This window comes from Thunnus maccoyii, chromosome 21, assembly GCF_910596095.1.
Source record: "Thunnus maccoyii chromosome 21, fThuMac1.1, whole genome shotgun sequence".
Classification (NCBI taxonomy): Eukaryota; Metazoa; Chordata; class Actinopteri; order Scombriformes; family Scombridae; genus Thunnus; species Thunnus maccoyii.
Window position 1 is genome coordinate 22,333,749 of NC_056553.1, and position 6,000 is coordinate 22,339,748.

Genomic DNA, 6,000 nt, shown 5'->3' on the forward strand with positions numbered 1-6,000 from the left:
AACTTAAACTCGATCCGACACTTATCTGATACCAGTGTTTTCCTTTAAATGCAGAATCCATATATTTCACTAGGCAGACACCATGTAATCATTTCTGTCATTTTTAAAGCTTGTAAAACTGCACGGTTACAATTTTGTGACTCAGAAACAGCACAGTGAGTCATTGTATAACAAGCAAAGAAGTGATAACATGTTTACAGCTGCAATGATTAGTTGATTTATCCATTACTTGCCAACTGTTAAATGACTCGCCAACTATTTCCATAATTGTTTTGAGTCACTTAAAGAAAAAAGAAAAGTCCGAATTATCTGATTGCGGTTTCTCAAATGTGAATATTTTCTGGTTTCTTTAGTCTTATGACAGTAAACTGAGTATATTTGGGTTGTTATGGACAAAACGAGGTATTTGAGGACGTCCCCTTGTGCTTTGGGAACTGTGATCGACATTTTTCACCATTTTCTAAAAATTTTATGCCCCAAACAACGAATCAATTAATTGAGAAAATAATCAACAGATTGATCGTTAATTAAAACGATCGTTAGTTGAAGCCCTAGACGTGTCATGGTGCTAATGAGTCAATTTAGTAGCGTCTGTGCTCCATCAGATTGGAGCGTAACTAATGATACAGTTTTCTGTAATTTTGTCAAAAGGATAAAAGATAAGCACTTGGATGTCATACAGTGAATAAGATGAAATCTGTGTTTGATTTCCAAGAGGCACAGAGGATACCACGCGGAGCACACGTGTGATGAGGACATTAGTGAGGGTCAATATGGACAAAAACTTCTGTTGCAATAAATGTAAGGTAATATTACACCATGATGTAGTGAAATTTCAATTAAGAAACCACATATGGAAAACTAATGAGATGGGAAAGACAGTTTTTTGGCCAATCCAATGAATTAAATACTTGGAAGATTAAAGTACTTCATCATATCAATGCAAACAATCCTGTAAATGCAAAGACTTACTGGACTCCAACATTTACATTTCTGCTCTAAGCGCAACAGGTGTTTCTGTATCTGCATCTAACTAAATAAAGAGCTTCTATTAATAGCTTCTATTAACAGAACACACGCAAATTAAGACAAGCGAATTAGGAGGAAATGCTCAACACAACAAGATGCCTTTTAAAAACAACAGAAAACCAATTCCCTCCTCTGGGGTCCAAACAACATACTCTTGCACAGGTGCACAGCTGACATTCAGGGCACGAGTTGAGGACAGAAGTGAGGATGTTCCCTGTGCAGTCAGTCAGTTCTCTGTGTGCGTGTGTGTGTGCACATTTCAGGTGGAGTTTGTGTTTGTGCACGCAGCTTACTGCGGGGGAATCCTAGCATGATGACGTATTTCAGCTCTGCACAGCTGCAGGGTTAGCCACAGGCCTGCGCTGCATTAGCCATACACACACTGTATGACATTTTGTTTACAAATATCAATCCGCTATTCGTTGCATGTGCACGTTCACGCAAAATCTTGACTTTGCGAAGACTGTTTTTTGACTTTGAAGCTGTTCTTCATACTGTAAATACAGACTAAAGGCACATATCCTTCCTGCTGCATGTAAAGGCTACCGTGATAACATTGCAAACGGGTACTGTTTGGCTTCGTTTTCTCCATCTAAAAGCGGCGGGCTCAGTGGAAATGTTGGATTAACTTTAAACATGTCTCACCTGGATCCCCAGTTATGTGGAGGGAGCGCCTTCACACTACAGACAGGCTCATTTTTCGTAAATATCTGGCAAAACCGTCGATCCTCATAACTGTTTCTCTCCAGCCATTTTAAGCCAAACCTTCAACTTGATCCGGTTGGGGGTGGCGAAAATTACCGATATATTTATAAATTGCTTCTCCCTGGGTATAAGGACTTAAATAATTCTCAGAATTAAATTTGAGTGGCTGTTTCGTTTTTTTATTGAACAATGTGCGCTTCGACCGGTGAGAAAGCAACATTCTGCAGTGGGATGTTCCCCACAACACCCCGTGGAGGCAGAAATGGTACGGCTCGTAAAATTGTGGGAGCTACTGTAAATACAGCCAATGAGCGGCTGTGTAGTAACCTGTAGCAGTACAACACTGTCACACTTTTATATCAGTCAAAGTAGAAATAGCGCGTTGTATAAATACTCCATTAAAATCAACAGTCCTGAATTCAAAATGTAACTTATATAAAAATATCAAAAGTAAAAAATAATCATTATGCAGACAGAATGGCAGGACAGAATGTTATTCTATAGCTATTATATTACTAGATAATTATTGGAAGCAGCTTTTTCCATGTTTTAGCTAGCCAAAGTGAGGCTAATTTTGAGTATTTTATATTTTTTTTGGGTATGTCAATTTAATATGTCACATTTGGGAGAGTACACGTGTAAATAATAAAATGAATGATATCTATTTAGATATCTGAGGTTTCAGGGTCCTGGTATTGTGCATGCAGGTTCACTGTCACACTGCATTAGCTTAGTGGTACACCATAATGTTATTAGTAACATCTGTGATTATTGCAGTTTTTTCAGGAATTTGCACCATAAAGTACAATATCGATAATAATACAGGATTTACATTATTATGCAATGATGTGGCGTGTCTTGTAGAGGCACCCTGTGTCAAAATCTTGTTTTAAGAGCTTTGGTATTTTAGTTTATACTGTTCTCACATATTGTATATTCCTAAATAAGCATGTGTTTAATCAAATTACCATAAACTAATACACTTAGCAGCATAGGAGTATTGGTTGCACCGGACTTAGATGCATACTTCAGCGATTTTACACGAGGATCAGTTTTCCCATCATGGGGAGTCCTAATGTGAAACCAGTTGTAAAATGTCTTCTGTGGCTCCAGAGATGATTTCCCAATCGCAGTTATCTGCCATGGAGTTGTATTGTGGGAAGCGTAGGATCCAGTGTTTTTGGAGCTTGACCCATGCGAGGGACTAAAAGACAGGATACTGTGATTTCTGCAGCTTGAATTTTGAGCACTCTCTTGAAAATATGTCTCTCACAAATCACCTCCACTTTGTGGTCGTGCAACAATAAATTTCTGGGGTGAACTTGGAGACAACAGCGTACAATACACAGAGGGCAACAGTGGGAGTCAGAAGGGGCTCCAAACCAAATTTTTAGGGTTAATCCAGCAGACTAGCAGACTACAACACACAGTATTTATATACTCATTAGAGGTTTTAAAAATCTTAACCTGCAAGTGACTAGTAACTATAGCTATAAAGTAAAAGTAGAGGAATAATATTTACCTATGAAATACAATGAAATAGAAGTCTTGAGAGGCATAAAATTGAAATACTCAACTCCAACCACTGCTTCTGTCATTGATATATCTGCTATTGTGGCCACAGCCAACTGCTCCCACAAATATCTTATTGCAATAATTAAAGAAAGAATAAAATAAACCACATTGAGAGTTAATGATGATAATTTTATGCACTAGTTTTTTTTATTTGTCTGTTAGTGTTTTTGTTTATGCTTTAGGCAGCTTTAGTAAATCCTAATGAAGTCCATATTAACTACTGCAATACATTATGGGACGAATCCGTTGTGACACAAATGCATAACCATAAACACACATTTAGACATGCATGTGAATCGACATACACATGCACACACGCCCTTTGTGCTGGTGTTTCACACCGTGCTCTTGGTGCAATGAAGCATGGTGTTGTTAGTTTTGCAGTTTGAGTCACCTGGGGCTACACGTGTCCTGTTCTGTTAACCACTGTCACAGGCCACAGTGTATAGTTTGTGGCAGGTGGCGATGCTCTCTGAATGTGTGTGTGAGTGTGTTTGTTTGCGCATGTGGATGACAGACAGACAGATGAAGACAGAAAAAGATGTGTTCACTTACATGCTGCTTTGCTGTGTGTCTTTTTCTGTCTCTTTCACACATTCGCTCGCTGACACACTGAGCAGCAGCGACAGAGACAGAAGGCTTGAGAACAAAGACGTGTAATCAGGAACTTCAGTACAGGTGTTGTCACTGCTGCTTCTCTGAAAGCTTCTGTTTCACGCTGATAATGCTCGGCGAGTAATATCAATATTTTTCATCTCCCAAAACAGGATATGAAAGAGAGCTGCCTTTCTCTGTAACCATTGATGAAACACTGAGGTACCACTCAGCAGCATGTGTGTCTCATGACTGTAACACTTGATTAAATCCTCAGGTATCACACTGAAACATATGTTTAAATGATATTCTAAGCCTTCAGTGGCATGTGTGTGGCCCTATAGTGAGCTGAGCCTCTTGACTGTAAGAGCCTTTTTTTGAACAACACATAGAGAGGTCTTAACTATAGAAAAAAAGTAGCGGCATCTCTACTACTTTGTGATCAATACAGGGATCTTTAGCTCAGGGCCAAATAGAATTAAGAATTGCTTTAGGATAATGACAGTATCGACCAGCGCTCAGTAAAGCGTTTCAAGCTGTGGCAGGTTAATTCCCATCTATGAAGGTGTACAGGGAGGCGGTCTGAGTCAGGTTTGACGGTCAAAGTAATTCTCTCCAGCTTGGTGCTGCTGTAACACTATGCGCAGCACCTACTTTCCCTCTCTGCCACACAGTCGTTTTAAGCTACTGCTATACAATTTATGACATATTCTTTGGAAACTAAGACATTGGAGAGCCTCTATGCCATCACAGAAATGGAGAAAATTTGGCAAAAGCGACACTCACATAGACCACACTATTAAAATCATCTCCTGCAAGGTTATGGAATAATTTATCCTCTCCACTGGCATGTGCCTACATATCTGCAAACCCCAAAAGTCCTCAGGAGACTCATGGATGACATGTCATGAATTACAGGTCAGTATGAGTTACATCCAGATCAGGCTACAAAGCATTAAGGCTGACACTATAATATAACATAATAACACAATTACAGTTTATTAAAAAAAAAGGTTAGGCAAACAATCATAGGAAAGAATTAGGTCTTTTTGCATGTTAAAAACAACAGTTCCTCTGAGGACACAAGGAATTATGTCAGAATTTGCACTGGCTTCAAAGTAAGTCTTTATTCTGTATTCTGTGGTATATGAGGTTGCCTCTTGTCCCTTTTTTTTCTATGCTGATATATATTTTTAAGCAATGTACCTTGAGCAAGCCTTCCTTTTTTGCGTATTCCCTCTGTGAATAAAAGTAATTTACCTTGCTCATTATGTGAGACGTTGAGGTGTTTTGATGTTTGGAGATGAAAATGCTTTGAGATGAAATATTCATTTTTTTAGTTGGCTTAATTATGTATGTGTCCACTGTCAAGTTGAAAACTGCTGCTCCTGTGAGGGATGTTTCAAGCGTACCTTTTTGCCATTGGCACAGAATACATTACCTCGTTATTACAGGGATTCCTGGCGCACACTCATATGCAACCTTATGGAAATATTAAATGAAGAGGCTGCACACCTCAGTGGACACACTGAATAAGCATGAGCGTCTCTTGTTCGTGACTCATAATGTGAAGGTTAGGCTGATTCTCGTTTTCGACTTATTTACTGCGTCACCCATTGTTTTAGCTGAGACTTTGTTCTTGTCATATAGACAGAGAGTATACCTGCGCGTTTGTCCTCTTATTCAAATCAACCTTATTCCAATAGTGATATAATGAGTTAGTGCTCTGGAATATAAGTAGATGGTAGAGGCGCCTTAGGTGTAATTTGCTTGACATTATGAAAGTCACATCTCTGTGTGTGTGGCCTTGTGGTCATGTTAAGGGGCCGGTATACTCCGTCAGAACTGCCTGTCAGTTTTGACTCACACACACATACGCAGAACTTTCCACATCAGATTAAGGGGGCTGTCTGATACGTATGTTAAGATGAAGGTGTTTCAATGGAGCAATGGAAATACTCAAAATGAGAACGAGATGAGAAGATAGACACCACTGTTATGTCTTTACAGTGACTATGAAGCTACAGCTAGAAGTTGGTTAGCTTAACACAACCTGCTGTTTTTACAATACAGTTTTTGAAAAGACTGAACAAAAAA

General features: G+C 39.0%; 1 protein-coding gene across 3 annotated transcripts in view; it reads right to left on the reverse strand.

Annotated features, from left to right (window-relative positions):
• Positions 1-1,802, reverse strand: part of znf438 (zinc finger protein 438) — a 52,469-nt gene extending 50,667 nt beyond the window's left edge. For 2 of the 3 annotated variants that reach the window (XM_042399733.1, XM_042399734.1), the window contains exon 1: positions 1,675-1,801. The gene's annotated coding sequence lies outside the window, so the exon portion shown is untranslated. Of the gene's footprint in view, positions 1-1,674 lie in introns of all 3 variants that reach the window. The other variant, XM_042399735.1, reaches the window with a different exon arrangement.
• Between the last annotated feature and the right edge of the window lie 4,198 nt (positions 1,803-6,000).